At 40.9% G+C, this 26,895-nt stretch overlaps 1 long non-coding RNA gene across 1 annotated transcript; it reads right to left on the bottom strand.

The window, feature by feature from the left end:
- Positions 2,233 to 24,953, bottom strand: LOC102158524. Its single transcript, XR_002341733.1, has 3 exons — positions 24,487 to 24,953; positions 24,201 to 24,330; positions 2,233 to 2,868 (listed from the first exon to the last, which is right to left on the bottom strand). It is a non-coding gene; the product is annotated as an uncharacterized LOC102158524 (long non-coding RNA).

Here is a 26,895-nt window from a genome sequence, read left to right as displayed (position 1 = left end):
TGCCCGTAGTTCAGATGGTCCGTCCGGTTCTTGATCGGCTTTTCCGTACTCCAACTTACTGCTACACTCTTCTCTGCATCTGGAGATTCCTCCAGTTCGTTTGATCTTTCCCCCGGTAGGTGACTTTCCAGGGTGCGGGGTCCCTTTCTCCTCCACAGTTCCCTTTCGGGAGCGCCCATCCCGCTCGGATTCACCTTCTCTCACTCTCCTCTTTTCTCCCGTTCTGCCCAGTAATGTCACGAACTTCTTGCCGTTATTGGAGTTTAGGTTCCTCTGCCAGCGATTGGTTGCTGTTCTGTGCGAGTCATTTATTCTGTAGATGTGCTTTTTTTGTTGTGTTTGTGGGAGAGGGCGAGCGTGTCCCCCACTCCTCCGCCATCTTGTCCCCTCCTCTCATTTCTTATTTATCTGTTTCTCCAATGCCCCCAGAAGGACCAGGCAAAAGGTGTTAGCAGCTCAATACATATTTTTTGAAGGAATGAGTGAAAATTGAAGTACATGGTTGTGGTAAAAGTTAACTAAGAGTCAGAAGACCTGCTTTCCAGCTCTGTTCACATCCCCAAGTTATCTCCGTGAACATGAACAACTTAACATCTTCAATTGGCTCTTCCGTAAAATGGGTGGGCTGGCTTAAATGAGATCTAAGGTTTTTTCCAAACACACTCCTGTTCCCTGATTTGAAGCTGCACAAATCTAAGATAAGGCTATGGGATGGGAGGAGGAGCCACATTAGCACAAATGCGTGTTTACTTACAACTTGTCCTAATGCAGAGCTGATCCCAGATCTCTGCCAACGCCGGGGGAGAAGAGTTAACACACTCCAGATGAGGTTCTGTTCAAACTGTCTGGCTCCAAGTCTGTGGTGGAAATGAAAGACAGGCTGAGAGAAGAGCCTGAGGGGTAATTAAGAGTGAAACATGAACCTTTGGGAGGTTGGACCCAGCTCAAGTTGAAAGGAAGGTGGAAGGGCCCAGCTCCACAAAGCCTCCAGGGCCCTTGGCGCTGGCCAAATGCACCCTTTACCCAGAACGACGGTTGTTTCTTCTCAGAGCACGTGGTCTGTCCTGCCAGGGTCACACCTGGACTCCTGAAGTGCTCTGGAGTAACCACTGAACTGAGAACACTTCTGTCACCAGTGCCAGCCCACTGTGTGCCAGGCACTGTCCATACATCACCTCATCACTTCTCCCAATAATCCTGGGAGATAAGAACGAAAATCTTCACTTCATGGAGAAGCAAAACAAAGCTAGTCAGTGGCAGATTGAGGACTTGAACCAGGTGGGGGGTGGGGGTTGTTGGCTGCCTGTCTGTGGACAGCTCTCCTGGAACTGGGCAGGTAACAATCCAGGGACTTCAGATTTCATTCATTTTGTTTTTTATTTAGGTATAATTGACATATAACATTATAATAATTTCAGGCATACAACATGATTCAATATTTGTATACACTGAAAAATGGTCTCCATAATAAGTGTAGTTAATATCTGTTACCATACATAGTTATAAATTTTTTCTCTTGTGATGAATTTTTAAGATCCACTCTCTTAGAAACATTAAAATGTGCAATACAGTGTTAACTACAGTCACCATGCTGTACATTATATCCCAGGACTTATTTATCTTATAACTGAAAGTCTATACCTTTTGACCCCCTTCAGTCATTTCGCCCATTCTCCTATCCCCCCATCTTTGGCAACCACCAATCTACTTTTTGTATTTATGACCTTAGTTTTTCTTTTTAATTTCATATATGAGTAAGATCATATGGTATTTGTCTTTCTCTGTCTGACATTTCATTTAGCATAATGCCCTCAAGGTTCATCCATGTTGTTGCAAAATGGCAGAATTTTATTCTTTCCTATGGCTGAAGTATATTCCATTACATATACACACCACATTTCTTTATTGATTCATCCATCAATAGACACTTAGGTTGTTTGCATATCCTGGCTATTGTAAATAATGCTGCAATGAACATGGGGGTACAGATACCTTTTTGAGTTAGTGTTTTTTTGTTTGTTTGTTTGTTTGTTTTGTCTTTTTGCCTTTTTCTAGGGCCGCTCCAGCGGCATATGGAGATTCCCAGGCTAGGGGTCTAATTGGAGCTATAGCCACCGGCCTACGCCAGAGCCGCAGCAACGCAGGATCCCAGCCGTGTCTGCAACTTACACCACAGCTCACGGCAATGCTGGATCCTCGACCCACTGAGCAAGGCCAGGGATCGAACTCGCAACCTTATGGTTCCTAGTCGGATCCGTTAACCACTGCACCATGATGGGAACTCCTGAGTTAGTGTTTTAATTTCCTTTGATTAAATATTCAGAAGCTGATTCACTGGATCAGAGACTTCAGATTTCATGACACCACAAGTAGCTGTGACACACCTGCTGGAGCTTACATGGTGCCTTTGCAATGTGCTGTCACTCTGATTCAGGCCCACAATGCTGGACCATCACTCCCATTTGTTAATGGGGACACAGACCCATACTGACTGGTGACATGATCCAGCCATGGTCACACAATTTGTAAATGGTAGAGCTGGGACTCCATCCCCAGACACTGGGGTCCCAAGCCAGGGCTCTTAAACCTGGATTATTCTCTTCCCATGTGGGAACTGTTGTGGACATCTGCGTCTTTTGCATAAACATCCATTCTTCCTTCTTCCCTCTGGTGACTTCATCTGAATTTTCTTTGGGGAAATCATACCTACCACAGCCCACCATCACCACCTTAGTCCACGTGATTTGGGTGAAATTGATATGCCCCGGCAAGCAGAGGATGAATGCTAGAGGGAAGGGGCCCCCAGTTTTGAACTGACAGAAGAATAACTGGTTCTTCCCAAGCTCTGTTCTGCAGCCACTTGTGCTCCTGAGAAATAAACACAGCTGTCATTGAAAGTAAGAGGTTTTAGTCATGTCTAATCCCAGGCCATAGATAAACAGGAACTCAGGGGTGCCCTGAGATGTGAAATGTTTGGAAAAAAATGTCAGCAAGTACGCAGAGCAAGGAGGGAGGAGACAGTGCAGAGCAAATACACAATTAGGCTTCAGACCACAAATAACAACTGAATAATCTTCCCGGGAAGCCCCCTTCTATGTGTGTGCTTGGCTCTACTGCCCTCTAGTGATCAGACAGGGACCAGCAAGCAGACTTTAATGGAATTCCAAGTGCCAGAAAAGTAAAACTTCTCCAAGGAGGAAGGATCATCTGAGAGAAACCAGATCCTCTCCTCTCTACCCCCTCAACCACTGGCCACAGTTCCTTCAGTTCTCTCTTACACTTCTGAATAGCCTCCTCATGGATACTTTTAAAAATAATAAAACCAACCCACTGAATGCTGACTGCAGGCACTGAGCTTACACGTGGCACTTTATACCCATTTTCTCAGTGAATTCTTACAACATCCTTTGGAATTGGGCAGTATTCCATTTACCTCTAAGGAAACAGGCTCACACAAGTAAGGAAACTTACCCAAAGGCACATGAGTGAGTATACAGAGAAAAGAGGAGTGACCACTGGTGGGGATAATCTTCTTTAAGGGGGACAGTGATAAAATGTCCTAAAATTGATTGTGGTAATGGCTGTACAACTTGAAGAATACATGAAGAGCCAATTAACTGTGTGGCATGTATATTATTTTCCTATTGCTCCTGAAATTACCACAACCAAGTGGCTTTAAACAACACGAATCTGGGAGTTCCCGTCGTGGCGCAGTGGTTAACGAATCCGACTAGGAACCATGAGGTTGCGGGTTCGGTCCCTGCCCTTGCTCAGTGGGTTAACGACCCAGCGTTGCCGTGAGCTGTGGTGTAGGTTGCAGACGTGGCTCGGATCCCGCGTTGCTGTGGCTCTGGTGTAGGCCAGTGGCTACAGCTCCAATTCGACCCCTGGCCTGGGAACCTCCATATGCCGCGGGAGCGGCCCAAGAAATAGCAACAACAACAACAACGACAACAACAAAAAGACAAAAGACAAAAAAAAAAAAAAAACAACAACACGAATATATTATTTTATAGTCTGGAGGCTAAAAGCTAAAATCAAGGTATTGGCAGGGCTTTGTTCCTTCTGGCAGCCCAGAAAGGGATTTCTTTTCTTGCCTTTTCTAGCTTCTTGGGTCCGCTTTATTCCCCGGCTCTTGATCCCTTCCTGCATCTTCCAAGTGTGTCACTTAACCCTCTAGATCCAACATCACATTTCCATTTTCTCTCTCTCATCCTCCTGCCTCCCTCTTATGAGGACCCTTATTATTACACTGGACCCATCTGAATAATCCAGGATAGTTTTCCCATTTCCAGAACATTAATTTAATCACACATCCGATGTCATTTCTACCAGGCGAGGTTACACATTCACATGCTCCAGGGACTCTGAGTCCACCTCCTCTCCATCCAGGCCCTTTCCAGCAAGCTCAGCTAACAAGAGCTTACCTCCTCCTGCCCCTCCTTCCCACGTGCATGCACAGCCCTGACTTTCACTCCACTTGTTCCCAAGTGTGCCATCCATCCTGGGAAAAAAAAAGCAGCCCTCACATCTCTCCTCTGGACCTCCCACCACGCTCGGGCTGTGATGGATAAGTCTCCTCCCTGCACAGCGCCTTCTCCCGGAATGATGAACGCAGCTCGCTCAGCTTAGGCACATGGAGCCGAGAAAGCTGGCGGACTGATGGCCTGTCTCTGTGGGCAGCCTGGGCTCATGTTAGAAGCTGCTCCTCCTCCCACGGAAGGGATATATGACCATCTCCTGTGTGTCAGGTGCCGTGTCAGATGCATCACTATCACTTATCTAAGTATAGTTGATTTACAATATTGTATTAGTTTTTGGTATAGAACAAAGTGATTCAGTTATCTCGGTATATATATTATTTTTTCATATTCTTTTCCATTATGGTTTATTACAAGACATTGAATGTAGTTCCTTGGGTTATACAGTAGTACCTTGTTGTTTATTTTATATATAGTAGTTTGTAGCTGCTAATCTCAAACTCCTAATTTATCACCTTACCCAGCTTTCCCTTTTGGTGATCATAAGTTTATTTTCCATGTCTGTGAGTCACTTTCTGTTCTGTAAATAAGTTCATTTGTATCATATTTTAGATTCCACAAATAAGTGATAGATATAATATTTATCTGTCTCTCTGGCATACTTTACTTAGAATGGTAATCTCTAGGTCCATCCATGCTGCTGCAAATGGCATTATTTCCTTCTTTTTATGGCTGAGTAATATTCCGTTGCATATATACACCACAGCTTCATTATCCATCCATCTATTGATGAACATTTAGGTCACTTCCATGTCTTGGCTATTGTAAATAGTGCTATGAATACTAGGGTACATGTATCTTTTCAAATCAGAGCTTTCTCCAGATACATGCCCAGGAATGGGACTTCTGGGTCATATGGTAACTCTGTTTTTCATTTTTTATGGAAGTTCCATACTGTCCTCCATAGTGGTTGTACCAATTTACATTCCCATCAACAGTACAAGGAAATAACCCTCTTTCTTAGCTGTTCCCAGGGGCTGGAGAATAAGCTGTCTAGGACTGTGTGCCAAAGGAAAAAAGGTAGTGGAACATGACCTTGATAGTCAGCTGAGGCTGCCACAAACTGGCAGCCTCTTCACTGGTGTGGGTATTAATAATTTTCCTATTGCTACTGTTACCCTTAGTTAAAAGTAATGAACCTCCTCTTGTTTCAGTGATAAGTGGCAATGTTTGCTACTTTTACTTTTCACATATCCAGAGGAGAAAGTAAAAGAATCCATAGGAGTTCCCATCATGGTTCAGCAATAATGAACCCAACTAGTACCCATGAGGACGCAGGTTCAATTCCTAGTCTCGCTTGGTGGGTTGAGAATCTGGCATTGCCATGAGCTGCGGTGTAGGGTCTCAGACACACCTCGGATCTGGCATTGCTGTGGCTGTAAGCTGACAGCTGTGGGTCTGATTGGACCCCTAGCCTTGGGAAATTCGGCCTTAAACACATACACACACAAAATATCCATAATGACGGGGAGGGGCTGTCACTAGGTCAAATAATGCCTGGAACAAACCTTTTCCATTTTATCACAATGCCAAGGGGATGTTCACAGAAGTGGAGCCACAAGCAGCCATTAAATGACAGATGCTTGCAAATTCATCCAAGTTTACTCTCGCTGACCTTTCACTGAAACCTTAAGTGTCCCCCAGGCATCTGAACAGCAATATCCTGCCAGCACAAAGTGGCAGCAAGCTGGTTTGCAACATCCTTCAGGGAAAGTGGGAGCTGGCTATTCCCAGGAAGGTGCAAGTTAGTCCTCTGAGAATGAACACATGGCTCCATCCCTCCCTAACCTTGGCCAAGAGTCAACTTCTCAGAGCCATGTCAATCTGTAAAATGAGAAGCAACACTTGCAGAGACAGACTAGCCTGCTACAATAGAAGGCATATAGGCTTTTAGACAAATCTGGATCTGAGTACTGTCATTGAGTAACCTTGAGTTACTTAATTTCCCTGAAGCCCTAAAACAATGGTAACCCAGTCTGAGAGAGATCTGTGGTGACAACTGAGTAGCAGCTTCTATAAAATGCTTGTTACAGCACCAGGCACAGAAGGCACACCTAATAAATGAAAATAGTCTATTAACCGTTACTGGCTTTTTGCTTACATTTGGCCTACAATATTGCTAACAACTCTATTGAATACTGTGCATGATTTATCATGTCATACTTGCTTTGTCTATGCCCCCAAAGATTTCTATGATGATAAAACAAACTAATATATATTTTATATGCACATATGAGTACAGAAAAAGCTATGAAAAGATATGCACCAAAATGTAATGGTTATCACATAGAGCTGTGATTATGGATGATTTTGTTTGTTTGTTTTACCTGCCTTCTCAAGAATTTCTAGAAGCTTCTCTTATGAATGTTTTGGTTTTGTCTTCTTTTTTTTTTTTTTCTTTTTTTTTTTTTTTTGTCTTTTGTCTTTTGTTGTTGTTGTTGTTGTTGTTGTTGCTATTTCTTGGGCCGCTCCCGCGGCATATGGAGGTTCCCAGGCCAGGGGTCGAATTGGAGCTGTAGCCACCGGCCTACACCAGAGCCACAGCAATGTGGGATCCGAGCCGCGTCTGCAACCTACACCACAGCTCACGGCAACGCTGGATCGTTAACCCACTGAGCAAGGGCAGGGACCGAACCCGCAACCTCATGGTTCCTAGTCGGATTCGTTAACCACTGCGCCACGACGGGAACTCCCTTAAAAGGTATTTTAAAAAAGAAGACAAAACCAGGAGTTCCCGTCGTGGCGCAGTGGTTAACGAATCCGACTAGGAACCATGAGGTTGCGGGTTCAGTCCCTGCCCTTGCTCAGTGGGTTAACGATCCAGCGTTGCCGTGAGCTGTGGTGTAGGTTGCAGACGCGGCTCGGATCCCACATTGCTGTGGCTCTGGTGTAGGCCGGTGGCTACAGCTCCAATTCGACCCCTGGCCTGGGAACCTCCATATGCCGCGGGAGCGGCCCAAGAAATAGCAACAACAACAACAACAAAAGACAAAAGACAAAAAAGACAAAAAAAAAAAAAATGCAAAACCATAAAATCTCCCTGTAATAACAATTTTAGAACTCCTAGACTTGGATCCACTTTCATTAAATGCTGAATTCTCAAAATTATATATATGTATGTATATATGCATATATATTTACATACTATATTTTTAGATTTTTGTATATTAAATTTTTCATTTTAAAATTAAAATTAGATATTAAAAACTCCATATTTATCCCTACCCACACCACTGAATTTTGATATAGCCAAGCTGTAGCAAGCCTAACAAAGTCACTCCTAAGGAAAGGTTATAGACACTAACAAAACCCCTCTCTCTCCAAGCCCTGAGATAGAATTTCAAGAGGTCCTCAACCAAAGCCTAGTTGATTGGCCTGCAACAGCTAGCCAATCAGCCCACAATAACTCTATACCATCATTCTCAAAAGAGGGGCCTCCTTCACGCTGGGGAAATAGGAAGTCCACAATTTTCTGCTGCTTGAAAAGACACTCAGGCAGTCCATTTGCAAATACTTAAGATGCCCACCAACTTCAAGAGAAGAGACCAGACTAATTACACAAAGGAAGGCCTCTCTCTGCCAGGCCCTTCTCCCTATGCCAAGTCTTCCTACCCAGCATAATTAGGATATCCAAACAATTTCACAGTTTCTGCTTTCTGACTGCTGTCGTGTTTGCCATCTTGATTGGCAAAGGCAAATGCCAGCAGAGGCTTTTGAGATGGCAATCCACCATAAAGTCACGGAATCATCTACACATTCCCCAGATTGCCTTTTTTGGAAATCAACAGAGAGAAACCAATGATGTTAATAATAAAAGTATACATTCATGAAGTATTTGCCTATATTAACTTATTTTCTGCTTAATAACTCAATGCTCACTACCCCATTTTACAGAGAACACTAAGGTGCAGGGAGCTCACATGCCAGGAGGTGGCAGCACAGGACCTCAACACATGCTAAGAGCCTGTGCTGAACCCCTATCCCACACTCCCAGAAAAAACAGTAACAGCAGTTACTATTTGATGAGAATCCCTTAGGAATCAGACAGCTTATACTCTATTGAAAGCCAATAACAACCCAGCCAGGAAGGCTTTTTTTTTTTTTTTTAATCACAAAAAGTAAAATTTGTCTTTTTCCATGTATTGCTCTCTAAGATTTTAAACATGCATGCATTATTATAACCACCACCATATATAGAACATAGAATAATTCCAACCAGGGGACAAATTCCTTTGAACCTTTATATTCAAACCCCCAACCCTAACTCCTGGCAACCACTGATCTGTTCTCAGTGCCTGCATTTTTTCCTTTTCTAGACTATCATATAAATGAAATATTATGTGACCTTTTGAGACAGGGTTCTTTCACTTACAATATCATATCTGAACTGCATTCATGTTGTTGTTTGCAGCCATAGTTCATTCCTCTATTGCTGAGTAGTACTTCACAGTTTGTTTATCCATTCACCTACAGACAGACATTTGAGTGGCTTCCTTTTTCTTTCTTTTTTTTTGAGCATTATGAGTTACACATATGTATACAAATCTTTGTGTAAACACAGGTTTTCATTTCTCTGGGATAAACCCTTAGAATTGGAATTGCTAAATCATATGATAAAGGCATGTTTAACTTGTTTAAGAAACAACCAAGCTATTTTCCAAAGTGACAATACCATTTTGCAGCCCTACCAGAAATGTATGAGAGTTCTGGTTATTATGCATGGGTCATCAGGAACTTGGCAATGTCAGTATTTTTTAATTTACCAATTGTATGGGTAGATAATGATACTTCATTGTGGTTTTAGTTATTACGAATGGCACTGAACATCTTTTCAGTTGCTTATTTGCTGTCCTTATATCCACCATGGTGAAAAGTCTGTTCAAATATTTTGCTCATTGTTAAAATCTGGTTAAATATTGTTGGGATTTCTTTATAAATTTCAGATATAAGCACTTTTTCCTTATGTGGAACGTGCCCCAATATGGAGCGGCCTTTCTATTCTCTTAATAGGGTTCTTTGTAGAGCAAAAGTTTTAATTCTGACTGGGTTCAATATATTAATTTTTCTTTATGGATCTCACTAAGAAGTATTTGCCTAAGCCAACAGGAGGAATTTTCTCCTATGTTTTCTTCTAAGAACTTTACAGTTCTACGTTTTACACTTGGCTCTGTCATCCAGGCAGAGTTTGTTTTGTTTTGAAATGTAGGTAAACAATAATCACTTTTTTGCCTTTGGATGTTCCAGCACTCTTTGTTTAAAATTGCCATTGCACTTTTGTCAAAAATCAGTCAACCCTGTTTATTTCATGTTGCATACCTATTTCATTGTCTGTATGTCAATGCTTTTACTAATATTACACTGTCTTAACAACTATAGCTTAACAGTGTGTCTTAAAATCAGGTAGTGAAAATCTTCTAACTTGGTTATTTTTCAAAGTTGTTTTGGTTTTCCAATTTCTGTTCATACAAATTGTAGAATAAGCTGTATCTACAAAGAATCTGTTTTAGTCTGTTCAGGCTGCCATAAAAGAGTACCACAGATGGGGTGGCTTATAAACAACAGAAGTTTATTTCTCACAGTTCTGGAGGCTGGCAAGTCCAAGATCAAGGCACCAGCAGATTCGGTGTCTTATGAGAGCCTACTTCCTAGTTCATAGGCAGCTGTCTTCTTGCTATGTCTTCATATGGCGGATGGGGCAAGGTTGCCCTCTGAGGTCTCTTTTATAAGATCATTGATCCCATTCATGACAACTCTGCCTTAACCACATGAGGATAAACATCTCTTTATAAAAACAGCCCAACAAATAAGTTAAAAAGAAATAACAGAATCACAGTACCACTATTTTTCAACCCCAAATTAATAGTCTAGGCAATGAGCACCAACAGCTGCAAGCCACCCACACACAGAAAAAAGGGACAGCCAGACATGACAAGCCTCTGATGAAAGTATACAACAGCATCTACATCTTGCCAAGGGGATTAAAGCTAAATCTGAGCAAGCCTCTAGAGACAACTGCCAATGTGCAGAAGTATCTCAGAGGAGCATGGCCAATCGCATCCGAAGTATGGAATCAGAAAAATCCAGATTTGGAGAATCTCTACGGGTCATGGGAATATTATTTCCCATGGTTCACTGGTTTTTCAAAGGAAAATAAAGTGATGGAGAAGGAATCTGTAGATTAAAAGAAGCTGACTTCACTATCCTGGCAAAAAGATGAGAGCTCTTTCCTTCAAAGTTTACTCCAAATGATTCTAGCCAACAGACGGGAACTGTCATTTATGCATCACAACTATGAGTCCATCACATTCACCTACAAATGCCCCCACTAGTTCTCACAACAACTCTCTAAGATACATTTTAACCCCATTTTACAGATAGAGAAATGGAAGATAAGAGAGACCAGCCAAAATGTCAAAGCTATTAAGCAGAAGAGCAAGAATCAAAATATCCATCATTAAGGAATGGATAAACAAAATATGTAAGTTGTGTGTATGAGAAGGAGAGGGAGAGAATATGTATAAATATGAGAGAGAAAAAAATCAGCCATAAAAAAGGAATACAGTACTGATACATGCTAATATGGATGAACTTTGAAAACAGGCTAACAGAAGGGAGCCAGTCACAAAAGGCCACATACTGGATGTTCCCACTTATATGAAATGTCCAGAATAGAAAAAATCCACAGAGAGAGGAAATATATTAGAGGTTGCCACGGGGTGGGGGAGAGATGGAAATGGGGAGTGACTACTAATGGGTTTGGGGTTTCTCTCTGGAAAATGTTCTGAAATTAGAACAGAATTGGGGTGATGCTTGCACTACTTCATGACTACACCTAAGAGTGCTGAATTGTACACTTTAAAAGGGTGAATTTTACAGTCTTGGAATTATATTTCAACTTTTAAAAAGGACGTTAAGGGAGTTCCCATCGTGGTGCAGTGGTTAATGAATCCAACTAGGACCCATGAGGCTGCAGGTTCAATTCTTGGCCTTGCTCAGTGGGTTAACGATCCGGCATTGCCGTGAGCTGTGGTGTAGGTTGCAGACGCGGCTCGGATCCTGCGTTGCTGTGGCTCTGGTGTAAGCTGGCAGCTACAGCTCCGATTAGACCCCTACCCTGGGAACCTCCATATGCTGCGGGAACGGCCCAAGAAATGGCAAAAAGACAAAAAAAATAAATAAAAATAAAAAAATAAAAATAAACACGACGTTAAAACAATGGGCAAAATCTGAATATGAATTACACCCTGAATGTTAATATTGTATCAACATTAATTTTCCTGAGTTCAAACACTATAAAGTGGTAGTATAAGAGAATGTTCCTATTTTTAGGACAAACACACTGAAATATATAGCAGTAAAGAGTCATAATGTCTATGACAACAAAAATAATAAAAATGAATCAATGAGGCAATTAATAGTTTGCAAATTATTAATTGGTGACTCAAGGTGAGAGTTCATTGTTTCATTTTCTGGCAAGTTATTGCACTATTCTTACAAGCTTAAAAGTTTTTCAGAGTAAGGAATTCCCTTCATGGCTCAGTGGTTAATGTACCTGACTAGGATCCATGAGGATGTAGGTTCGATCCCTGGCCTCGCTCGGGGGTTAAGGATATGGTGTTGCCATGTGCTGTGATGTAGGCAAAAGCAAAGCCACTTAGCAAAGCCAGGGATTGAACCTGCATCCTCAAGAACACTATGTCGGGCTCTTAACCCATTGAGCCACAATGAGAACCCTGAAAAAATTTCGCCAGTGTAACTTTTCATCTGTCTGCTTTACATTCACTTGTTATTATGATTTAATGTCATAAGCATTTCCATACCAGTGTCCTTTAAATACTTTAATAAGTGTTGGTTCTAATTCCAGAGCTATGAAAGGAGTCTGCAAAATATGAAAGGTGACAAAACCTTAAGAGGAAGGCCAATCACCATGATATACCATGCTGACATTTGAAAGAGTATAGTCTGCTAAAGAGTTCCTGCTGTGGTGAAGTGAATCAGCGGTAGTTCTACAGTGTTGGGATACAGGTTCAATCCCCAGGCCAGCACAGTGGGTTAAGGATCCAGCAAAGCAGGATGGAACATTGACTCTGATCTGGTCCTTGGCCTGGGAACTCCATATGCCACAGGATGGTCAAAAAAAAAAAAAAATAGAGATCATGCTGAGAAATGTTTAGAAATCAGCATTAAAACACATATAAGTAACATTAGTTATTAACCTAGAAATGGATAAGTTTGGAATTACATGAAAGATATAGATCTGTGTCCCCCTCATAAAGAGAACTGCCCTTGAAGTGTCTTCAAAGTTCTCATTTCTGCTTTGGAGCTTAAGAGCTGTGAGACATCTAGCAAGCAACTTAATCTCTCAAAGCCTCAGTTTCCTCATTGGAAAATGAGGATGATAACAGGATTTGGCTCAGAGCTTTCATCAGAATTAAATGAGATAATGCACATAAAGTCTTTTTGAAAGAGACTGGTACAAAATAAATAATCACATAAGGCTCACAGTGACAGGGTAGTTTTTGCTGTGGCTTACTTCAAAAATGTTAGCTGCTAGATTACTGGTCCCTCAAAACTGATAGAGGCACCTTATCTGGGAGCCAAAACAGCCAGTTTCAATTAAATCAGAACAGTGGTTCTCTACTAGGGGAAGGGGAGTGAGGAGTGACTGCAATGGGGCATAAGGGAACTTTCTGGGTGATGGAAATCTTTCGATATCTTTTTTGGGGTATGGGTTTACAAGAGGGCATACAATCATCAAAATTCATAAGACCTACACATATTACAGTATATAAACTTTCAATTCAATTTTTAAAAATTAGCATTTTGGGCTACTCACTGTCCTACTGTGGGAACAAGGCACCACTTCTTAGCATTTAGCAGTTAAGAGACAGAAATTATTTTTGAGGCCATGCAGACATTCTTCCCATCCTAAGACTACAAAGCCCCACAGATGGGAGAGAAATAGGAGACAAATAAAGAAGATTAGAGGCAGTGTTATTACACTGCTGCAAGCTCCACACCAGCTCCCCCATATCTAAGGTATGGCAGAGGAAGAAGCAATGAAAGGCCAATTGAAATGTGGGGGACCCAAGAATAAGACTTGTGTACCATGTCCTGCCTGGCACTTTGAAAGCAGTACCCCAATGTATGTCCCTTGTACCACTGGCATGCTAAAGAGGGCAGCATGTTACATCTGGGCAAGCCTCTCTGGAGTCTCTCCAGTACAGTTTCTGCCTAGCCCAGATTGGTCAAGGAAAAAATAATAACAGTAACAATACATTTGAAGGATTAACTCTATTCCAGGTACTTTTCTAAGGACTTTATATGGATTATCTGTTAATCCTTTTAGAAATCCTATGTAAGTAGATACTATTATTATTCTCTTTTTATTGGTTAAGATACCAAGGCCAGGATGGCTAAGAAATTTGATCAAGGATGTGTAACTGATAAGTGATAGAATTAGGCAGTATGTAGGCAGAGCCCTTATCCTCCAACATTTTGTTTTTCAAAATTATTTTTCCTATTCTGAGTTATTCTTAATAACATTTATTAATGAATTATTTCACTATTCTAATTAATGTATTAGAATCAGCTTGTCATTCTTTAAAAAAAAACTGCTGGGATTAGGAATGCATTGACACTATAAATGCAATGGAGGCGTTCCTGGAGTGGCACAGCAGCACAGTGGAAACGAATCCAACTAGGAATCATGAGGTGGCGGGTTCGATCCCTGGCCTCGCTCAGGGGGTTGAGGATCCAGCGTTGCCATGAGCTATGGTGTATGTAGGTCACAGACGAGGCTTGGATCCTGCGTTGCTGTGGCTGTGGCATAGGCCAGTGGCCACAGCTCCGACTGGACCCCTAGCCTGGGAACCTCCATATGCAGCCCTGAAAAAACTAAATAAATAAATGCAATGGATATTATAGCACTATTGAATCTTCAAAATACACAAATATGGTGTATTTCTCCACTTATTTAAGTCTTCTTTAATTTTTCAGAGATATTTTTCAATTTTCACTGTATATATTTTGTTAAATTTATCTCAGCATTTCATATCTATTAATGCTATTATAAATATTTTTAATTTTCAATTTCAATTGCTTATTACTATTATATGTAAATACAACTAATGCTTGTTACGGATACATAATTCACATACCATAAAATTCACCCTTTTATTTTATTTTTATTTTTTTTTGTCTTTTTGTCTTTTTTGTTGTTGTTGTTGTTGTTGTTGTTGTTGTTGCTATTTCTTGGGCCGCTCCCACGGCATATGGAGGTTCCCAGGCCAGGGGTTGAATCGGAGCTGTAGCCACCGGCCTGCGCCAGAGCCACAGCAATGTGGGATCCGAGCCGCGTCTGCAACCTACACCACATCTCACGGCAACGCCGGATCCTTAACCCACTGAGCAAGGGCAGGGACCGAACCCGCAACCTCATGGTTCCTAGTCGGATTCGTTAACCACTGCGCCACCACGGGAACTCCAAAATTCACCCTTTTAAAGTACATAGTTCAGTGGCGCTTAGTATATTCATGAGGTTGTACAAACATCACCACTATCTACTTCCATAATATATTCATCATCCCTGAAAGAAACCCAATATCCTTTTGTAGACTCACTCCTCACTCCCCCTCCCCAAGCCATTGTCAACTACTAATCTACTTCAATCTCTATGGATTTGCCCATAGAATTAATTTTTATGTATTGATCTTACATCGTGAGAACTTGCTAAACTTATTTATTATTTCCAGAGCTTTTTTACACATTCCTCTGAATTTTCTACATATATGTTCATGTTGTCTGAGAGAATGAATATACAAATAGATGATAGCCAGACCATATATGGCAATAGAACTCTGATCCACAATCTCTTTAGCAATCAGTCTAGGAAGCCAAATCACAACCTTTGAAGCAATCTACCCAAAGGTCAGAATTTAATCAGTTTCCCTATTTTTTTTTTTTTTTTTGTCTTTTTGCTATTTCTTTGGGCCGCTCCCGTGGCATATGGAGGTTCCCAGGCTAGGGGTCCAATCGGAGCTGTAGCCACCGGCCTACGCCAGAGCCACAGCAACGCGGGATCCGAGCCGCATCTGCAACCTACACCACAGCTCACGGCAATGCTGGATCGTTAACCCACTGAGCAAGGCCAGGGACCGAACCCGCAACCTCATGGTTCCTAGTCGGATTCGTTAACCACTGCGCCACGACGGGAACTCCCAGTTTCCCTATTTTTTGATCCTGATTCTAACGCAACACCGACCAGAAAAATATAAACATGGTTCCCAAACCATCACACAAGATGTTCACTTCTAGTTAACCCATCACTAGCTTCCCTATGCCAATAGCCTCCAATCAGTGCATACCTGAAGCCTTCCTTTTGTTGTTGTTGTTGTTGTTGTCTTTTTGCCATTTCTTGGGCCACTCCCGTGGCATATGGAGGTTCCCAGGCTAGGGGTCTAATCGGAACTACAGTTGCCTGCCTACACCACAGCCACAGCAACGTCAGATCAAAGCCGTGTCTGTGACCTACACTACAGCTTACAGCAACACCGCATCCTTAACCCACTGAGCGAGGCCAGGAGTTGCACCTGCAACCTCATGGTTCCCAGTCGCTGCACCAGGATGGGAACTCCTAATAGTTGTATTTTAAAATACTTATAGATGCAGTATCCTAGTAAATATTTTGCAACTATTTACGCTTATGATGCAAAATTTAAATGTCAACTAAAAATTGACCAAGGAGTAACACAGACGTTCTACATTCTTTTATAGGGCAATGGGCAAAATGTGAAGCAGCTCCAGCAAAGGCCATTGCTGAATCTAGGGAAGCAACAGTGTCCGAGTTTGTCAGAAGAGATCAACGAAGAGGATTAAGATTCAACTGGAACGGGCAAGGAATTTTCTGCCATTATGCAAAATGAGAGTGCAAAGTCAGAAATCAAAGCGGTATTAAAAATAAAGAAAATTGGAGCTCCTGCTGTGGCACAAGGGGATTGGCAGTGTCTTAGGAGCGCTGGAGGGTGGGTTTGACCCCTAGCCTGGCACATGGGCTAAAGCATCCGGTATTGCTGTGGCTGCAGCTTAGGTTGAGACTGCGGCTTGGATCTGATCCCTGGCTTAGGAGCTCCAGATGCCATTGGGCGGCCAAAAATGAAAAAAAAAAAAAAGAAGAAAATTACACTTTATGCATACCTAATATTGTGACTGGAATTAAATTCACATTACACTTATAACAATAATTATGATGATGATGATTAGAGAGCACAGAGCCTTCCAAGACAGAGGCTCTATTTTGAAAACCTCCTGCTGGTAGGGAAGCGTATAAATGAGTAAGAACCTTTCATTAGTTGGCATAATTCCTTCTCTCTCTGGGTATCACCTTACTAACTAAAACTGAAAAGTCATATTTGCAATGCTAATACCCAGCCCTGGAGAAGGCCCACAGTTACCCATCAGGCCTACTGACCTCAGAGAGCATGACTTTCCAAAGAAAAAGCTGCCCAAGGGTCAGCAGTAGCTCCCAGTAACCAAAAAGCAAGGGTACTCCAAAGAAAAGAAAAGTTAACAACCACAGGCTGGCATCAACTTAGGGCTGAACACCCAACCCAAGAGTGACAAAACTTTTGAGGAAAATTCTAACATCAAAAATGAGAAAGAATAGGTGTTCCCACCGTGGTGCAGTGGGTTAAGAATTCAACTGCAGTGGCTCGGGTTGCTGTGGAGGTGCGGGTTCAATCCCCAGCCGGTGCAGTAGGTTAAAGGATCTGGCATTGTCACAGCTGGTCACAGATATGGCTTGGATTCATTCCATATGCCCTGGGTGCAACCACAAAAAAATAAAAAAGAGAGAGAGAGAAACTACGCAAAAGAGAGAAGTAACACTTAAGGAAATATAACTGATAGGGCAAACAGACTGGGCTCTTCTCTCCACTGAGTGAAGGTGAAGAAAGTGATTCAGAATGTCTTATACCTGAACCTCAGCTAGGACATTCACTAGACAAGAATATGCCTCTTTTGTACTCTGGCTCTATTGTGACAACCTCCCTTATGGCAAAGGATGACTAAGAGTCTAGTCATCTGAATGGGAAAAGAATAACATAGTGTATAAAACATATGGGTTTAAATATCAAAATATTTTCCCAGCATACCAAACAAAAGACTGTGGTGTGTATGTTACAATATTAATGTAACAAATGGTAGAATTCAAGATAAAAGGCACTAAAAAGGACACATAGTGATATTTCATATCAACAGAAGAACCACTGACAAAGAAGGATTGAATTTCTATATACCTCATGTTTGAGCTTGTAAAAATATAAAGCAAAATCTAATACAAATATAGACTTAAAGGGAACCCTCCTTCACTGTTGGTGGGAATGTAAATTGGTACAACCACTATGGAAAACATTATGGAGGTACCTTAGAAAAATATATCTAGAATTACCATATGACCCAGCAATCCCACTTGTGAGCATATATCCGGACAAAACTTTCCTTGAAAGAGACACATGCACCCTTTATGTTCATTGCAGCACTATTCGCAATAGCCAAGACATGGAAACAACCTAAATGTCCATCAACAGATGATTGGATTAAGGAGATGTGGTATAGGAGTTCCCATCGTGGCACAGTGGTTAACAAATCTGACTAGGAATCACGAGGTTGCGGGTTCGGTCCCTGGCCTTGCTCAGTGGGTTAAGGATCCAGCATTGCCATGAACTGTGTGTAGGTCGCAGACAAGGCTCAGATCCCGAGTCGCTGTGGCTCTGGCGTAGGCCAGTGGATACAGCTCCAATTTGACCCCTAGCCTGGGAACCTCCATATGCCAAGGGAGCGGCTCAAGAAAAGGCAAAGACAAAAAAAAAAAAAAAAAAGAAGGAAGATGTGGTAGATATCCCAGTCAGATTTGTTAACCACTGAGTCACGACAGGAACTCCGAGTTTTCACTTTCAATACCTAATGAGGAGTTCCCGTCGTGGCGCAGCAGAAACGAATCCGACTGGTACCATGAGGTTGCAGGTTCGATCCCTGGCCTCGCTCAGTGGGTTGAGGATCCGGCATTGCTGTGAACTGTGGGGTAGGTCACAGACGAGGCTCAGATCTGACTTTGCTGTGGCTGTGGTGTAGGCTGGCAGCTATAGCTCCGATTCAATTCGATCCCTAGCCTGGGAATCTCCATATGCTGAGGGTGTAGCTCTAAGAAGACAAAAAAAAGAAAGAAAAAGAAAAAAGAAAGGTTAATGTTTTATATGTGTGTGTGTATCCTCATAATAATCAAATAAATCCATATTTGACCAACAAATGAGAAGAAAAACCCACTTTTTCCTATTTGATTTTGTCTGACAATAACACAAAGGCAGAAAACATCTCTTCAGACAATTATTTTGTACAAAATGGTCTTAAAAACTCCATGCAAGGTGGCTCACTCAAGCAGTCCCAAAATGCCTAGTTTAATGCAGTGTCACTAGATAATTCCCATAAAACTAAGGTCGCCATCCTGGTTATTAATGTAATTTTGGCCTAAATTGGTGTCCTAATCCAATTATTACTCAAATCAGAAATGTAAAATTTCCTCACTCTACATATTCTGCTACACTTACTGCTAATGAACAAATTGTTAGGTACAAAAACCAGATTTAAGTAATTCATCCTCCCCCAAACACTTTCCTACACATGTTTAATTTGATGGATTGCTTGGTGCATAGTTTCTTTTGAACTCTGCTTCCCCAGGAGCCCACCAGGTCCATAGGTAACTGACTCAATTCTCCCACTTCTTTCCTCCATTCAATTCAAACTCAAGAGAACTACCATAATGCCAAATGTTCTTTTAAGGAGTATGTACCAACTCAAACAATTATAAACAGAAATATAAAGCCAACACTAAAACTGCATGGTCATAAAATGATTCAGAATGTGCTCATAATTTTTAAATACTATTATTTACTTTGAAATTACAAAGTTGCTTTTTTTCTTTTTTCCCCCCAAAGAATTCACAGATTCCCAGGAGATCTGCGCACACAAATAGAGAAGGAGATTGAGGATTTTAAGAAGCTTACTGATGAAAGCAACTAGGATGATAACATCATCAATTAGCCCAATAGTTCCACTGTCATTTAGAGTTGATTAATTAGCCTTGCAATTATGAGCAATGATTTAGTTCCTTTTTTTTCTCCCACTTGTACAGTTCCCTCGTGAAACAGTGCTATTTTGAAAATTTTGACAAAGACTTTGGCTTTAAGTAAGGAATTCTATTTCTAGACATCTAACAAACAGAGATTTGGTCCAGAGTACAAAGATGTAAGCACAAGAATGCTTGAAGTTGCAGTATGATGTAAACATCCAAAGTGTTCACTATTAGGTCATTAGTTAAATAAATCTTAAAATAATGTAATACTTTCCTCCGTAAACATTAGGTTTTCATACAAATTCTACTGAGAGCTATTGCAAAAGATGAACAGCCTAGGAGAAAAAAATAGTCAATGTGTATGAACAGACAGTTTCAAGAAAAAAAACTAAATGGCCAATGAACATTTTAAAAGTATCTCAACTTCATTCATAATAAAGTAAATGTAAATCAGAACAAGATATCAATTTTAATATAGTTGACTCTCCACAACTAAAAATTTTGATAAGCAATGCTAGGAAACAAGCACTCCAACAACTGCCAGAATGTTATTTGATGCAACCATTCTGGGTAATAATTTGGTAATTTCTATCAAGAGTAAAGCACATAGATCCTTTAACCCTGTCCTCATTGCTTAGGATTTTCTCTGTGGAAAACTTATTAAGATAAGCACATAGATACTCTTGTTGTTGGTAATAGTAAAATCAAAACCACACAACAAATAAACTAGCAAAACCCCAGGAACAACCAAAATTACTATGATACAAAACTGATTAAATAAATTGTAGCATATTCTAACAAATGACTTTTTTATGCAGTTTCAGAAATATAGTTATTATAAATTATAACTTGCATTTAGGGAACTATTCCCATAATGCATTAAATGAAAAGAAATCAAAGTAAATAACTGTGTATAGCATGACCTTTTTGTGTAAAAACAAACAAAAAAGAGAAAGATAGAAATATGTATATGTAAATAATTTGGGCTGTTTTGAAGGATTCACAAGAAACTAAGAAAGGCATTTGGCCTTGGGAAAATGAACTAAGAAAGAGAGGGTGGCTCTGAACTTTCATTTTTTATTTTGTAACTTTTTGTAGCATGAATTTTCTAATCTCATAGATACGTTTCTTGTACTTTAACAAACTGTTCCTTGTAGGGTCTCAGGGATGAGAGAACATGATAATACTCTTTTGTTTGCTTCTTTGTGCTTTTCTGTAAAGTAAGAACAAATCTGACACTATTTTTAAAATATTATCATGAGACAATAAAATGGATAATGTGGATCTACAGTCCCTAACACAGAAAACTGTAAAGACTTTTTTTTTTTAATTTAAGAAAGCCAACCGCAATACCATGTACATACTGTTATCCAATTTATGTAAAATTACGCGTTGGCACCTGTGGGTATTGACATAAAGAAGTGTCTGGAAAGACATTATCAAAGTGTAGTGTTGTTACATATTCTGTTCAGTAATCATTCTAAGTTGCCTTAATTTACTCAAAATGAGGATGTATAATCTTTGAACACAGAGGAGAGGACAAAATGTTAATAAGATCTCAGGCATCTATTTGATATCTCAGTCAACTAGAAGCTGGGATGGAAACAGAGAAAGGATAAGAAAATGATTTCAATACAGGTATGCACACTGAGAGGTTGCCTACTGAAGCAGCCCAGTGGCAAAGCTAGGAGTGGCCTGAAACTGGGAGATTATACCTGGAATCCAGCAAGGGGAACAGAGTGTTCCCTCGGGCAGGGAGAAACCTGAGCTGTCTAGCTCCAACATAAACAAAAGTGGGTCTGTAGGCACTGAACCTGCCACAAAGAAAAAAGAAAAATGGGGAAAGAAATTAAAGATGTATATCCGCCAAAAAAGTCCCTGTGTTAATCAAGCAGGAAGCTCTATTTCTCGGGACATCTTACTGCCAATCATGGTTTCAAATCTCCATACTAAAGCAGACTGCTCTGGATAAAGCTAAAAATACATGCCATCTTAATGAGTACATATGAATACAGGCAAAAATACAGGAAAGCTCTAGAAGAGTAAACGTGAAAGCACTGAAGAGGGGAAATTGGGATCAGGATGGGGGAGGTGGTCAAAGAGGCCTTTAACCTTGTCTATAACATTTCCATTTTTTAATACAAGCAAAGTATTCATATGTTTTTTACTGTGGTTAAAATATACATAAAATTTACATTATAGCCTTTTTTTTTAGAGTACAATTCGGTAGCATAGCACAGTCACAAGATTATGCAATCATCACCACTCTCTACTTCTAAAACTTTGTCACCAGCCCAAATAGAAGCTCTGACCTCATTAAAGAGCTCCCCATTTTCCCTTCCCCCAGCCCTGAATTTTTCTGTCCATCCTATTTTTCTGTCTCTATGAATGTGCCTATTCTAGATAACTCACATAAGTAGAATCATAAAATATTTGTCCCTTGGAGTTCCCACTATGGCACTATAGGATCAGTGGTGTCTTGGAAGCACTGGGGTGCAGGTTTGACCCCCACCCTGGCACAGTAAGTTAAGGATCTGGCACTGACACAGAGGCAGCTTAGGTTGCATCTGTGGCTCAGACCTGATCCCTGGCCGGGGAACTCCATATGCTGCCGGGCAGCCAAAAAAAAAAAAAAAATGTCCCTTTGTGACTGGCTTATTATATTTAGCATAATTTCCTCAACTTTCATCCATAGTGTAGCCGATGTCATAAATTCCATCCCTTTTAAGGCTGAACAGAATTCTATTGTGTTGCTATACCATATTTTTGTTTATCCATTCATCTACTGATGAACACTTGAATACTTATTTCTACCTTTTGGTTATTATGAATAATGCTATGAAGATTGGTGAATAAGTATCTGAGTCTCTGCTTTCAATGTTTTGGGGAAAATACCTAGGAATAGAATTGCTGAATCCTATGGTAATTCTAACTTTTTGAGGAACTGCCAAACTGCTCTCCACAGCAGCTGCACTGCTTTACATTCCCATCGGCAATGCATGAGGGTTCCAATTTCTCCACATCCTCGCCAAAACTTCCACCCCAACTTTTTGAAATTTTTTTTTTTTCTTTTTAGGGCCATAACTGCAGTATACGGAAGTTCCAGGACTAGGGGGCAAACTGGAGCTGCAGCTGCTGGCCTACACCACAGCCATAGCAATGCCAGATCTGAGCCATGTCTGCAACTTGTGGCAGCACTAGATCCTTAACCCACTAAGCAAGGCCAAGAATTGAACCCACATCCTCATAGATACCAGCCAGGTTCTTAACCCACTGAGCCACAACAGGAACTCCTCCCTCCTTTTTAAAAAGTAATAGCTACCCTAATGGATGTGAAATGGTAACTTGCTGTGGTTTTGATTTGCATTTTTGCTTATTATTAAATTTTTAATTGAAAATTATTTTAGGAAAGAAAGGGATCGGGATTTTTCTTCATTCACAATCTTGAGATAGCTTCTTCACTGCTAAGCTCTGTGAGGACAGAGCCCAGGGCTGTCTTGTTGGCGGTTTCATACCCAACCCCTAACAAGGTGCCGGGCACATAACAGGCACTGATTAAATATGATATATATTGGATGAATAAATGATAGCATTAGTCTCCCAAATTATGTGTGAGTTGAGGGGAATAAGTCTATGAAGAAGTATCACTCTTAAAAAATAAACACACAAGTATTATTCAGCCATAAGAAGAAAATCCTACCATTTGCAACGGCATGGATGAACCTTGAGGTTAGGTGAAATAATTCAAACAGAGAAAGACAAATATTCTATGATCTCATTTATAACAAGGAATCTAAAAACACTGAGCTCGTAGAAAATGAGAGTAGAATGGTGGTTGTCAGGGTCGGGGGGTGGGGAGAATGGGGAGATGTTCGTCAAAAAGTACAAAAGTGTGATTTTAAGATGAATAAGTTCCAGGGATCTAATGAACAGCATGATGACTAAAGATAATACTGTATTATATACTTCAAAGTTGCTTCACTGTTCTCACCATAATAACAACAAAATGGTAATTATGTGAGGTAAAGCATGTGTTAACTAACCTTATTTTGGTAAATATTTCCCACTATGTACATATATCAAAACATCACACTGGGGAGCTGCTGTGTAGCACAGGGAACTCTACGCAATATTCTGTGATGGTCTGTGTGGGAAAAGAATCTAAAAAAGAATGGATGCGTGTACATGTATAACTGAATCACTTTGCTGGACAACAGAAATGATCACAACATTGTGAGTCAACTATACCTCAATCAAACTTTAAAAAATAAAGAAAATTGTAAAAATAAAAATAAAATTGTAAAACAAAAATTGCACAGTATACCTCAACCGTCACAATGCTATGTCAATTATATTTCAATAAATATGGAAACATTAAATAAGACAAGTCACCTAGGAGAAAAAGAAAAGAAACATACACATACATACTAACTTCTGAAAAAGACCTCATCATTAGTTTAGAAGTCTTAGGTAAACAGCGTATTTCAAGGCAGATGCAGGATGGCCAAGAAAACATAAGTGACACTACTTACAGTTTTAAGAAAAGCATCTTCAGGGCCAGTATTTATCCATCTGGGTTGCCAGATAAGGACGAGGAACTTTCAAGTGTACTCATATTACACAACCAGGGACCTTGTGTTTCCTGAGTTTCAGGCAGGATGGCTGATTAGAAAGATATATACAGTCAGAACACTGTTGTATTATTTCTATGCTTGAAAGTCAATTACTAACAAAAATCAATTTATCATAAATTCTGCAACACAGGTAGATAATTGAATTTTTTTCCAATTAGTTCATATATCCATGAAGGAACATTACCTCTTGTACATGGCAACCATCCATTGCATCTCTCTAGCTGAAGAAGATGGAGGCCATTCATCTTGTTCTCCACTACCTTTCCACAAGTTTAAAGTGCAGTAAACTTCCTCTCCGCACTCCCCAAGCTGACAATTTGTCTAAAAGTCACTGAACCATCGTCCTGGCAAAGCCCCTGATGCCCTGGGGGTGAAGGACGGGAGAGGAGAGCTAGTTGCAGAGATGGCACCCAAGATGGGAGCTGCTCTCATTCCCTTCCTCCTTGAGTTCTTATGCATGTAAATTCTCCACATATGAGTCAACTGGAGAGCATGAAGGTGGCTGAAACTTGGGGCCTTGCTGGCACTCCCCAAGAAGCCCCTCCAGACAAGGATCTCCCAACAATAAAAGGCCATATTTTAGGCTGCCCCTGGGAGGCGCCGGTGGGGATGTCTGGGAGAAAGAGTTAAAACTTGACCTCTGGAGTTCCTGCTGTGGCTCAGTGGGTTAAGAACCCAACTAGTTTCCAGGAGGATGTGGGTTCGATCCCTGGCCTCACTCAGTGGATTAAGGGTCCAGCATTGCCACAAGCTGCAGTGCAGGTCACGGATGCAGCTCTAATCCTAGCCCAGGAACTTCCATATGCCACCGGTGTGGCCATTAAAAAGAAAAGAAAAGAAACTTGACCATTACAGTGTGCAGGGGAGGCCCCAAAGAACAATAATGTGTCCAGTCCAGTAAGAGACCCAGTCCAGTAAGAGAGATGGCATCTAGACTCCGGTCACAGTGGGAGAACTGTTACTGAAGTAGCAATAACCAGAAGAAAAAGAACAGGCAACTCTTCCTGGACAGTCTTGCAGAGAACATTCTTTCTCCCTCCTCCTTATCCCTACTTGGGAGCAGCAGGAGCCAAGGGGAGAGAAAGAGAAGGACATTGGCCCTCTTTCCACTAAAAGCTGTTGAGCCACAAGTCCACCTGCACTAGGAGAATGGGAAGAGCTATGAATTAAATAAGAGATTAAAGATTTTAAAAGGGCAGGCCTAAGTCATTACACTTGGAATGGGACTATATTAGTTGCTGAAAGTGACTGCACGACTGCGGGACCAGAGTAGAATTTTTTTTTTTTTTCCTTTTCTCTTTTGGCCACCCTGCATCTGATCCCTGGCTTAGGAATCAGATCCGCAGTTTCAAACCAACCCCAGATACTTCAGAGATAATGACAGATCCTTAACCTGCTGTGCCACAGTGGGAACTCCTATCCATCTTGTTTCTGATGCATTTCAAAGCAACTTGCAGACAATTATACTTCACCACTTAGCACTACAGCACTCATATGATACAGCACTCATAAATTTTTATGGCAAAATTTACTTACAATGAAATCACAAATTTACTATATCGTATGTTTGCTATATAAAATAACATTTATTTATATAATCTACAAAAATATGTATTATTATGTCCTGATATTTAAAAGTTCATAGCATGTTATGTTCATGTTCCCCCAAAATTAGTTATGTTGAAGTTCTATCCGCCAATGGAGCGGTATCTGGAGATGGGTTCTTTGGGAAGTCATTAAGGTTAGATTAGATTAGGGCATGAGGACAGAGCCCTCATGATAGGATTAGTGGCCTTACAAGAAGAGGAAGAGATCTCTCACCTCTCCCCTCTCCCCACATACGCCCACTGGGGAAAGGCCATTTGAAGATAAACTCAGAAGTCTGCAACTCCAGAAGAGTCTTCACCAGAAACTGAATTGGCCAGCACCTTAATCCTGGACTTCATAGCCTCTAGGAGTGTGAGAAAATAAACTTCTGTTTAAGTCACCAATCTACGGCATTTTGTTATGGCAGCCTGAGCACACTAAGACATAGAGTTATTAGGAAGCCACAGAAAGGGCTTTAATACATACTTTCTTCAAGATCACATTGACTGAGTGTGGAGGAAGGGATGAACAAGGACAAGAATAGATTCAGGAAGACTGGATAAGAGGCTAAGACAGTAGATTGGGCCAGAAGTGATCTCAGCTTGCCTAGAACCATAACAGTAGAGGCGGAAAATAGTAAGTGCAAGAAACACTTAGTGGGTAAGACAGACAGAATTTGTTGATGAAGAAAGGATAGAAACCAAGCATAAATCTCAGATTTCTTACTTGAGCAATTGCTGGCTGTTGGTATGACCAGCTACTGAGGTAGGGAACACAGAGGAGAAGTGGGCTTTATTTTTGGAGGGTGGGGTAGGGGAAGTTGAGTTTAGTTTTAGACATACTCAACTTGAGATGCCTATGAGATTCAGTAGACATTTGAAAAGTACATCTGGAGCTTTGAGGACTGGGCTGGGCTGGAGATAAACATGTGGGAGTCACCAGAATAAAAATTATCATTAAAGCATGGGAATGATTGAGATTGTGTAAGGAGTAGTACATGAAGGTC

Source organism: Sus scrofa, chromosome 2, assembly GCF_000003025.6.
Source record: "Sus scrofa isolate TJ Tabasco breed Duroc chromosome 2, Sscrofa11.1, whole genome shotgun sequence".
NCBI lineage: Eukaryota > Metazoa > Chordata > Mammalia > Artiodactyla > Suidae > Sus > Sus scrofa.
The sequence above is the reverse complement of the archived record's forward strand: the minus strand, read 5'-3'. Positions and strand labels throughout refer to the sequence as shown.